A 12,980-nucleotide genomic window follows, 5' to 3' on the forward strand; every position below is an offset into this window, starting at 1 on the left:
TTAACTACTTAGGCATAATGCCATTGACCATAATGTTCTCGTACGATAGGGAGACGGTAAAGAAAACGATCCAACAGCTCATTCAGCCGGTAACGAATTTCCGATATAATAAAAGATTCATAATACAAAGGAAACTTCCTCTGCTTAATTGAGCCCCTAAATAATTATGAATAGTTAAGTTTTATTCAAAACTATCGAGGGCAAAGTTTCATATGCGTTCTCGTTCGAATACTGAATAACAGGTCTACGGACGGCTACACGGAAAAAAAGTAAAACAAATACTGAAACGGTTCACTGTCGATGAAAAATGCGGAAAATGACAGATATATATCACGTATCATGATAACACCGTTCCAACTGTAAACTTGTGTTGTTCATAATATAAATTCAACTTGAGTTCTTCGTGTACATATTGTCAATATATCATTTTATTACTTCAAAAAACTAGAGGGTCCAAGGACCCTGTGTCGCTCACCTGATATTTTTATTTACAATTGTTGCATGATAAATGCAACTGTTGTACTGTCATTTAGTTTCAGAGATATAATACTAAAAAGTGCATTTGAAACCTATGTTTTATTTCAGCCATGTGGGCAGGCACGGTCATCATACACAGTTGTCCCTGGATATCCTAGTGGTGATTTAAACCAAGTTTGTTTAAATTCAACAGTTGTTTCAGGGGAGAATTTTTGTAAAATTTATCTAACAAGAAATGCAAAGTAATGAGAAAGGTGTGAAGTAGTTTTGTTGTTGCGCAACCCCCCCCCCCCCCCCCCACTTTGCCAAAAAAAGCAAAAAGGTAATAAAAAATTATCATATAAGGGCAATCTATCCTATTCATGATTTCTGCAAAATTCAGTTGATTGTGCAAGGGTTGTATAGCCAGCTGAGGTCGTTAAAAATTCTCTTTCTTTTGTTGTTGCAGATAGATCTTGACCTGATAAGCAATTTTACCACATGTCAGATTTGCTCTAAATGCTTTGGTTTTTGAGTGATAAGCCAAAAACTGCATTTTACCCCTATGTTCTATTTTTAGCCATGGCGGCCATCTTGATTGGTTGGCCGGGTCACCGTACACAATTTTTAAAGTAGATACCCCAATGATGATTGTGGCCAAGTTTGGTTTAATTTGGTCCAGTAGTTTCAGAGGAGAAGATTTTTGTAAAAGATATCTAAGATTTACGAAAAATGGTTAAAAATTGACTATAAAGGGCAATAACTCCTAAAGGGGTCAACAGACCATTTTCGTCATGTTGACTTATTTGTAGATCTTATTTAGCTGAACATTTTTGCTGTTTACAGTTTATCTCTATCTATAATAATATTCAAGATAATAACCAAAAACAGCAAAATTTCCTTAAAATTACCAATTCAGGGGCAGCAACCTATCAACGAATTGTCCGATTCATCTCAAAATTTCAGGGCAGATAGATCTTGACCTGATAAACAATTTTACTACATGTCAGATTTGCTCTAAATGCTTCCGTTTTTGAGTGATAAGCCAAAAACTGCATTTTACCCCTATGTTCTATTTTTAGCCATGGCGGCCATCTTGGTTGGGCGGGCGGGTCACCGGACACAATTTTTAAACTAGATACCCCAATGATGATTGTGGCCTAGTTTGGTTTAATTTGGTCCAGTAGTTTCAGAGGAGAAGATTTTTGTAAAAGATAATTAAGATTTACGAAAAATGGTTAAAAATTGACTATAAAGGGCAATAACTTCTAAAGGGGTCAACAGACCATTTTGGTCATGTTGACTTATTTGTAGATCTTACTTTGTTGAACATTTTTGCTGTTCACAGTTTATCTCTATCTATAATAATATTCAGGATAATAACCAAAAACAGCAAAATTTTCTCAAAATTACCAATTCAGGGGCAGCAACCTATCAACGGGTTGTCCGATTCATCTGAAAATTTCAGGGCAGATACATCTTAACCTGATAAACAATTTTACCCATGTCAGATTTGCTCTAAATGCTTTGGTTTTTGAGTTATAAGCCAAAAACTGCATTTTACCCCTATGTTCTATTTTTAGCCATGGCGGCCATCTTGGTTGGTTGGGCGGGTCACCGGACACAATTTTTAAACTAGATACCCCAATGATGATTGTGGCCAAGTTTGGTTTAATTTGGTCCAGTAGTTTCAGAGGAGAAGATTTTTGTAAAAGTTAACGACGGACGACGACGACGACGGACGACGGACGACGGACGCCAAGTGATGAGAAAAGCTCACTTGGCCCTTCGGGCCAGGTGAGCTAAAAATGGTGTAGAAAATTCAGGGGAGGCAGTTGACTCCCCTGCCTCATAGGAAGTTACGGCCCTGCAAACTAATACATTGTTGCCACCGCCCATTGCGGAAACGGCATACCTATGTCTCGCTTTTTGACTCTGTCAAGCGAGACAAATAACAAAATGTTGACCCGGACAACAAAGACGACCTAGTGATACCAATATATGCAGTAATATAAAAATTAGAAATGTTTAAATATTGGAAGAGAACTTGTGTCAATATATATATAAACAATTCACCAAAATATTAAAATTGCTCAAAGCATATTTTTGAGTTATATAATATAAAGTTCCTTGAAAATTAGTGAAACTATTTTTTAGAATTATTCTCTGACATGTCTGTAGTGTTGACAAAAGGCAGATGGGCAGACACAAGGACATATGGAGAAAAGTATACCAATTTGTGTCCTATAAACAAGCATATAGAAATCAGTTTAAGTTAAATTTAGCCTTTAGTCAGGGGACTTACTTAAATGAATGATTTTCTGAATAACTGATTATTCAAGTAACAGTAATGTCCATAAAGGTTGGAAGTAAGAGTTGTCTTTCTTTAATAATCATCGCCTAGTATAGTAGTACAAATAAATCACTAGACCATGTAGATTAAGTTATTTAATGTTATTGTAGCTTTGAATACTAATGATCCAGGAACTAATTATGTTGCTAAAATTATCAGAACAAGCATGTGTTGATAGGATGACTGGGTCATGTCAGGTGATGGATGACCTTGTACTGAATCTAGGATAATGACATAAAAATCACTTGTTTAAGTACATGTATCATACCTCAGTTTCTTTCCAAAAAATCACTTCTTTAAGTATCATTATTTCAATAACCCCCATTAATTACAACACCCCTGAAAAGTGAAATTTTGATCGCAAAACAGTAGAATTTAATACATAATCTGTAAGATGAAACCTTGAATTTAACAGGAAAAATACTCCCACTGCTGGGGAAAGTCTGTTAATTAACGCTGTTATTATAGCACTGTTTTTCAACTAAAATAGAATTTGAAGCTAAATGATTGCATCAAAGGCAGAAACCTTTCTACTTAAAAGAAGCATAAAGTTCTTTTTTTTTCAATTTTACTAATGAAAAGATATCATCTAAACCTATGTTTAAAATTTTTGTAAAACTACAAAATCACAATTTGTGAAAAAACCTTGAATTTGCTACTTAAAATAAGTGATTTAAAAATCACTTATTTCAAAACATGCAATAAGACCTCTGACTGTGTCGGTTAAAGAAAGTCAACAAAATAAGAAATATCAATCTGAGCGACAAGTTTTAATAGGATTCTATTTAACTCCCACTGTAATATACACTCTTAAAACATTTCACAATACCAGTATTAATTTATACAAGAATGCACACGCTGAAATGTCTCGCCTTATATATTAATCATTGATATTATGTTGATAGTCCTAAGTATAAAGTTAAGCATTATAACAACTGTCATATAAACTCAACATTAACCAAGATAACTAAACAAAGACCAATGAACCTTGAAAATGAGGTCAAGGTCAGTTGAACCATGCCAGGCAGACATGTACAGCTAACAATGCTTCTATACAACATATATAGTTGACCTATTACTAATAGTTTAAGAAAAATAGACCAAAACACAAAAACTTAACATTGTGCCATGAACCGTGAAAATGAGGTCACGGTCAAATAAAACCTGCGCGACTGATCTAAAGATCATAAAATATTTCCATACACCAAATATAGTTGACCTATAGCATAGAGTATTAGATAAAAAGACTAAAACTCAAAAACTTAACATTGACCACTGAACCATGAAAATGAGGTCAAGGTCACATGACATCTGCCCGCTAGACATGTACACCTTACAATCATTCCATACAACAAATATAGTAGACCTATTGCATATAGTATGAGAAAAACAGACCAAAACACAAAAATTTAACTATAACCACTGAACCATGAAAATGAGGTCAAGGTCAGATGACACCTGCCAGTTGGACATGTACACCTTACAGTCCTTCCATACACCGAATATACTAGCCCTATTGCTTATAGTATCTGAGATATGGACTTGACCACCAAAACTTAACCTTGTTCACTGATCCATGAAATGAGGTCGAGGTCAAGTGAAAACTGTCTGACAGACATGAGGACCTTGCAAGGTACGCACATATGAAATATAGTTATCCTATTATTTATAATAAGAGAGAATAGAACATTACAAAAAATTTGAACTTTTTTTTCAAGTGGTCACTGAACCATGAAAATGAGGTCAAGGACATTGGACATGTGACTGACGGAAACTTCATAACATGAGGCATCTATATACAAAGTATGAAGCATCCAGGTCTTCCACCTTCTAAAATATAAAGCTTTTAAGAAGTTAGCTAACACCGCCGCCGCCGCCGCCGTAGCCGCCGCCGGATCACTATCCCTATGTCGAGCTTTCTGCAACAAAAGTTGCAGGCTCGACAATACTACTACCGCTGTCATGTTATTGTTCATTTATCATCACATTATTAATGTAAAATATAAATGCTAATCTTAAAAGATACAAATTATGTTCTTATGTCAGTGAATTACCTGTATAGACACAAAAATTTCTCACTGCAAGAAAGGGAGAAGTCATGCCAATAAAAAAAGCAACTAAATCTGTTATTGATGTTAGAGTTATTGCAACTCCACTTGTTCTCATGGTCATCATGACTTTCTTCTTAGGTTCTACAGATCCACCTTTATCATATGTACTGGCTAACCCAGTCAGCAGCAAGAACATGTCATCTAAGCCAATTCCTGAAAACAGTCATGTATAAAGTTCACAATTGGTGACATTAAAAAAGACATCTTAGTGCTACTGCCAATAACTAGGTGATTATAAAAGAGAAGCAGGATGAAAGCTTGTGATTTGAAGGCCTTATGGTTGCCTATAATTGCTATCTGTCCACCAAAGTTCAAATGAAGCAGATGTAACTATTCCACTTCATTTAATCTTTGGTGGATAGTTGTCTCAATGGAAACCATACGACATGATACACATAACATATCCTTATTTTTATATATACTTTAATTCAAGTTCCTTTTAATAAATTAAATTATTCCTATAACTTAATATTTAATAAATGCAAGTCAAAATAGTAGTTATTTCATGATAGTGTTGATCTATAGATTTCTTTTATCTAAATGATATTTGTTTTCTGTTTCATTGATGCCCAATATCTTCTATTCCATAAAAATAATGCCTTTTTTGTTTGATGCATGTAATGACAAAACAATCATACCTATTATCAGAAATGGCATTACTCCAACTAAGGCAACAAACTCAACTCCACAAGCACTAACAAATCCAAGAGCTCCAACAATGGCCAAACCCATGCCTAAAACAGCAGCTCTAGCTAAATTCTGTCTGTCTGATAAGCAGTCTTTGTTGCTTGTTGCAAAACCAGCATAAAAACACATAAGAGTAACAGTAATTGAAAAGTATAAAACATCTCCGCCAATATTGGTGTTCAATCCTTCTTCCAATGAATATGTGTGTGCAAATGCTATTTCAATTGATGAATGTTCAAGTTTTTTCATTACTTCTTGGAACTCTTTTATCCAGAGTTTGCTAGTATCAAAGTAACTTTGAGTATCTGTTCGCAGGTTAAATCTCAGCTTAATTGAGGATGCATACTGCAATATTCCATTTGTGTACTCTACATTACCAAAATATGTGTTCATAGTTCTTCCTTGAAATATGGGATAGGGAATATTTCCTGTTGACATAGCTGTTTTGAACTCTTGGGTCAACACAATGTTTCCCTCAATATTGCATGTGCCATTGCTCATTGCACAGAGTTCGTCATATGTTGAGACAGATCCGTGAGTGTTGTTGCAAGTGATGTTGAGAACTGTGCGATAAACTGATTTTATTTCCCTTAAATATGTAGTGTTTAAAATATTCTCCCCATCTTTGGATTTAAATATTACATCTCCATAGAGTCCATATGTAAGTTTGTTGTATGAATTGAAGTGTGACCGAGAGTGATCTTTGTATAAACCTAACAATGTTCTTCTATCTTGAATTGCTTGACTATTTAATGGTGTAAATGTTTGTTCTAGATCATCATTCTTCTGTAAGTTAAGAAGCCCTAAACTAAACAATCCCATTACAAGAATATACCCAATGATAAATTTCCAAGGATGAGATGCGACTAATCCACCATAACTTTGAAATTTCTTTCCTATAAATCCTTCAACAGCAGTGTAACAGCTAAGGCAATTCATTGTAACTTCTTTATCTGAAATTTCAATGTTCATTTGTCATAAGTAATAATGATTACGATTATTGTATACAGAATTTCTAATATGACTTAATATATATATAGTTATCACCAGATATAGAGAATATAAGAATCGGGCATCTTGTATCATAAACTCCTTCTGCTAAAGCACTTAAGGCCTCAATATAAACTGTTGAAATCATAATGTTAAGTGTGAAAAATCAGTGCTAAAACAAATCAAAAAAAATAAAATGAAACCAACATGTTTGTTTAGCCATGAAAATTCTTGATATTTTAGCTTGGTTTAGATTTAGAATTTTCATGACATTTTAAGAGGTGATTTGAACTTGGTTTTGTTGCAAGTAAAACCACGCTTTATGGCAATGTTAATTACACTGCTAAAATTACATTACATGACAGGAATACAGTACAAATAAATGCAAGAATACTCTGGACAGAGAAATACATAAATTATAAATAATACAATATAGTACATTTCGACATGTCAACATCTACCATGAGTACAGACAGCTTCAAAAACGAGTTAAGAATAAATAAAGGCATCCATGCAGGAATAAAACATTTAAGATATGATAAACAAAATAAATGCACCCATCGTAGACTGAGTGCTTAAATTTAATTCGATTGGTTTGTGCAATTTGCATTAGGCAATCCAGTTTTTAGAAACTGGGATTTGCAAAAGGATGTCGAAATTTTGCAGTTTTTTGTTATTGTCTTAGATATTATTATAATATATATTTACTGATGCTTTGGTAATCATGTAAAATGAGGTTAAAATCATAATTAATAGTATTAGATGTTAGATATTATAATGATATCTAAGACAATAACAACAAGAGTGCACACGCTGAAATGTCTTGCCTTCTTTACTAATCATTGATATTATGTTGATAGACCTAACTATAAAGCTTTATTACAACTGTCACATAAACTCAACATTAACCAAGAAAACGAAACATGGATCAATGAACCATGAAAATGAGGTCAAGGTCAGATGAACCATGCCAGGCAGACATGTACAGCTAACAATTCTTCAATACAACAAATATAGTTGACTTATTGCTTATAAATTAAGAAAAACAGACCAAAACACAAACACTTAACACTTAGCAATGGACTGTGAAAATGAGGTCAAGGTCAAATAAAACCTGGGTAACAGACATATAGATCATAAAATATTTCCATACACCAAATATAGTTGACCTAATGCATAACGTATTAGAAAAATAGACCAAAACTCAAAAACTTAACTTTGACCACTGAACCATGAAAATGAGGTCAAGGTCAGATGACACCTGTCAGCTAGACATGTGCACTTTACAAACATTCCATATACCAAATATAGTAGACTTATTGCATATACATGTAGTATAAGAAAAACAGACCAAAACATAAAAACTTAACTATAACCACTGAACCATGAAAATGAGGTCAAGGTCAGATGACACCTGCCAGTTGGACATGTACACCTTACAGTCCTTCTATACACTGAATATACTAGACCTATTGCTTATAGTATCTGAGGTATGGACTTGACCACCAAAACTTAACCTTGTTCACTGATCCATGAAATGAGGTCAAGGTCAAGTGAAAACTGTCTGACAGACATGAGGACCTTGCAAGGTACGCACATATGAAATATAGTTATCCAATTACTTATAATAAGAGAGAATTTAACATTACAAAAAATATTAACTTTTTTTTCAAGTAGTCACTGAACCATGAAAATGAGGTCAAGGACATTGGACATGTGACTGACGGAAAGTTCGTAACATGAGGAATCTATTTGCAAAGTATGAATCATCCAGGTCTTTTACCTTCTAAAATATAAAGCTTTAAGAAGTAAGCTAATGCCGCCGCCGGATCACTATCCCTATGTCGAGCTTTCTGCAACAAAAGTTGCAGGCTCGACAAAAATCTGCAAATTTTCGATATCCTCAGAACAAAGATTCTCATAATGTCTTTGATAATGTCCCTCTATGGATAGGCTAACCTGTGACATTGTATATTTCAACAATCAAAGTTCATTTGTAGATTGGCAAGGAAAACAATAAAGACTAGGTTGCATTTAAAAAATTATTTTTATGTTAGAACCTATTTGCCTATTGACAAAACATAAGTGTTTTTAATAATGTGAATGTTTATGAAATATCAAGTATAATGATAACACAATTATATAACTCATGCATTGAGACAGTCCCTCTTATGCATTTTGTATTTAGCATCTAATACAGTGTGCTGTCGTGCATTGTCATTATTTACCTGGGATTAATTTACTGATATATAAATATAACATGTATAATGACCAAGACTAGAGGCTCTAAAGAGCCTGTGTCGCTCACCTTGGTCTATGTGAATATTAAACAATGGACACAGATGGATTCATGACAAAATTGTGTTTTGGTGATGGTGATGTGTTTGTAGATCTTACTTTACTAAACATTCTTGCTGCTTACAATTATCTCTATCTATAACAGTACTTTCTGTGGAAAATGTTATTGAAAATCTTCAAATTTTAAGAAAATTGTTAAAAATTGACTATGAAGGGCAATAACTCCTTAGTGGGTCAATTGACTATTTTGGTCATACTGACTTTTTATAGTTCTTACTTTGCTGTACATTATTGCTGTTTACAGTTTATCTCTATCTATAATAATATTCAAGATAATAACAAAAAAACAGCAAAATGTCCTCAAAATTACCAATTCAGGGGCAGCAACCTAACAACCGATTATCCGATTCATCTGAAAATTCCAGGGCAGATAGATCATGACCTAATCAACAATTTTACTTCCTCTCAGATTTGCTCTAAATGCTTTGGTTTTTGAGTTATAAGCCAAAAACTGCATTTTACCCCCATGTTCTATTTTTAGCCATGGCGGCCATCTTGGTTTGTTGGCCGAGTTACCGGACACATTTTTTTAACTAGATACCCCAATGATGATTATGGCTAAGTTTGGTTAAATTTGGCCCAGTAGTTTCAGAGTAGAAGATTTTTCTAAAAGATTACTAAGATTTACGAAAAATGGTTAAAAATTGACTATAAAGGGCAATAACTCCTAAAGTGGTCAACTGACCATTTTGGTCATGTTGTCTTATTTGTAGATCTTACTTTGCTGAACATTATTGCTGTTTACAGTTTATCTCTATCTATAATAATATTCAAGATAATAACCAAAAACAGCAAAATTTCTTTAAAATTACCATTTCAGGGGCAGCAACCCAACAATGGAATGTCCGATTCATCTGAAAATTTCAGGGCAGATAGATCTTGACCTGATGAACAATTTTACCCCTTAGTCAGATTTGCTCTAAATGCTTTGGTTTTTGAGTTATAAGCCAAAAACTGCATTTTACCCCTATGTTCTATTTTTAGCCATGGCGGCCATCTTGGTTGGTTGGGCGGGGCATCGGACACATTTTTTTAACTAGATACCCCAATGATGATTATGGCCAAGTTTGGTTAAATTTGGCCCAGTAGTTTCAGAGGAGAAGATTTTTCTAAAAGATTACTAAGATTTACGAAAAAATGGTTAAAAATTGACTATAAAGGGCAATAACTCCTAAAGTAGTCAACTGACCATTTTGGTCATGTTGACTTATTTGTAGATCTTACTTTGCTTAACATTATTGCTGTTTACAGTTTATCTCTTTCTATAATAATATTTAAGATAATAACAAAAAAACAGCAAAATTTCCTTAAAACTACCATTTCAGGGGCAGCAACCCAACAACGAAATATCCGATTCATCTGAAAATTTCAGAGCAGATAGATCTTGACCTGATGAACAATAATACCCCATGTCAAATTTGCTCTAAATGCTTTGGTTTTTGAGTTATAAGCCAAAAACTGCATTTTACCCCTATGTTCTATTTTTAGCCATGGCGGCCATCTTGGTTGGTTGGCCGGGTCACTGGACACATTTTTTAAACTAGATACCCCAATGATGATTGTGGCCAAGTTTGGTTAAATTTGGCCCAGTAGTTTCAGAGAAGATTTTTGTAAAAGTTAACGCAGGACGACGACGACGACGACGACGGACGACGACGGACGCCGGACGCCAAGTGATGAGAAAAGCTCACTTGGCCTTTCGGCCAGGTGAGCTAAAAAAACTGATTTATTCTGAACGTTTAATATTTGATATTTTGTATTTCAATCATAACATGCTTTTTGACATGAGAAGATGTCAGATAGCATGAACACTTGAAGGAAATAAAGAAATGAAATTAAGCATGTTAAGAGATGACATTTCTGTTATTTTTTTTTCTAAGCTCGAAACACAGTGGTTGAAAAGCAGAAAGATAATCAAACAAAAGATTTGTCTGTAAAAATGTCTAATTTCAATAATCGTGATAATATCAGATTATTACATGGCATTTTTCATATCGCATGTATTATCAGCCCTACCCCTACAGAAAAAAAAGTTGAGGGCCAGGTGATGGCCATGTGGCGGACAGTTAAGGGCTAGCTGTTTTAAGCAAAATAGTTGAGGGCTAGGTGTTGAGCATCTTAGCTCAACTGTATGTTGGATAGATGTCGCTCAACTGGCCCTCAACTGAAGCTGGCCATTAAGTTGAGGAAAAGTTGAGCAATTGATCTTTGGTTTTTATATAGTTGAGCAAAAGTTGAGCTTTCAGACTTTGAAATTTTTGTAGTTGAGCTAAAGTTGAGCATTCAGACTTTGAAATTTTTGTAGTTGAGGAAAAGTTGAGCATTCAGACTTTGAAATTTTTGTAGTTGAGGAAAAGTTGAGCGTTCATACTTTGATTTTTTTTTAATAGTTGAGCAAAAGTTGAGCAATTAGAAATATGACCTGGTGATATAAATGTTATGTCCCATCTGTTTTATCTGTCTTTAGTGCAAATGGACAGGAAGTATTATTTATAAATGTACACAAAGTTTGAGGCAAAATTAAGGGAAGCACATGTTTTCAAATTTATTCATTTTTCTGTATTTTAACTTAACTAAATCTTTGACATAAAGATAAAAAAACAAACAGTATTTCTTTTATTATAAGATATATCAAATATTCAAGATTTAGGTAATAAACAGTTATTATTAGGGGCAAATCTCAAAGTGATCACACTGTCACAATACCCAAAAGAACCTCAAACATTTAAAATTTGAACTGGGTTTGAGCATGCACATGGCAAGCAAAGATGTCTTCTGAGCTATCATGAATAAAATATGAGTTTTACAATGAATGTAGATAAAAAAAGTTACAAATAACTGTATTGACATTGAAAAGTGCAGTGTATTCTTCTGATGACATGACTCTTGGATTTAGACTGATGTTTTAACACATATTTCTGGAAACATCTGTTGGTAAGTACATTGGATTAGATTTGATTTCCACCATTTTGAATAAGTGTATAATTATGCTCTTTTAGGTCAAAACAGTGATATTTAAAGTGTTTTCTTTATAAACTTTAAAGAGTGAAGAAAAAAGTTAGACAATATATTTATGCATTAATTTATATATTGTCAAAATGTGTAAGACAGGAGACATGTTTATTTCATTATTAAGACAATTTGTTTTAGAAAGTATTACTAATAAAATAAGAATATTCTAATATAATCAATTTGGTATAAAACTAGAGATCTATTCTTATTTGCTAGATAACTTCTAAAAGGCAAAGATAAAGCATTCATGTAGTCTGTTGTGAGTTAAGATCTTTCAGCAGTATTTTGGCTATAAAAATACACAATTTAAATTTTTTCTACAATGTGTAGTCATCAGTGTGCAATTACCACACAATGCTCAACTTTTAAAGACCTAGCCCTCAACTTTTAATGACCTGGCCCTCATCTATTGGCCACCTAGCCCTCAACTTTTAATGACCTGGTCCTCAACTGTTGGCCAGGTAGCCCTCAACTCTATTTGCTCAACTGTTGGACACCTAGCCCTCAACTATGATATTTTCTCAACGTTGCTCAACTAATTTGCATAAAGTTGAGCATTGAAAGTTGAGGGCTACCTAATTTGCATGGCAAAAATCCAGCTAGCCCTCAACTGGCCCTCAACTATTTGCTCAACTGATGGCCAGCTAGCCCTCAACTGTCCCTCAATTGTTAGCTCAACTGGCGGCCAGTTGAGCATGATAGATCCGTGTTTTACTTGCTCGGATACTAATATTAAAAACACATATTTTTGTATCTATTCTATATTTTCAAAACTACATATGTACAGTTATCCTACAAATCTACAACTCTCCCAGTTTAGGCTACACGTGCTGTTCCTATCTATAAAGTCATGAATATTTATTAGCTATGTAGGCGTGTCAAAATCGTATCATACGCGATAATGACCAGCCAGTACACACTGTAATGATTTCATTAACCAGTATTAAAAAGATAAACATAACATCCCCGCCCACAAATTAGAAATTTCTAAAAATTTCTTACTGGTAAATGAA

General features: G+C 33.9%; 1 long non-coding RNA gene across 1 annotated transcript in view; it reads right to left on the reverse strand.

Moving 5' to 3' along the window:
• LOC143044254 (uncharacterized) overlaps positions 1-12,980 on the reverse strand; it is a 48,264-nt gene that overhangs the window by 13,436 nt on the left and 21,848 nt on the right. The window contains exons 2-3 of the long non-coding RNA XR_012968610.1: positions 5,559-6,560; positions 4,864-5,073 (exon numbers count right to left, since the gene is read on the reverse strand). This is a non-coding gene — a long non-coding RNA (uncharacterized LOC143044254). The remainder of the gene's footprint in view (positions 1-4,863; positions 5,074-5,558; positions 6,561-12,980) is intronic.

Source organism: Mytilus galloprovincialis, chromosome 9 (genome assembly GCF_965363235.1).
Source record: "Mytilus galloprovincialis chromosome 9, xbMytGall1.hap1.1, whole genome shotgun sequence".
In the NCBI taxonomy this organism is placed as follows: Eukaryota; Metazoa; Mollusca; class Bivalvia; order Mytilida; family Mytilidae; genus Mytilus; species Mytilus galloprovincialis.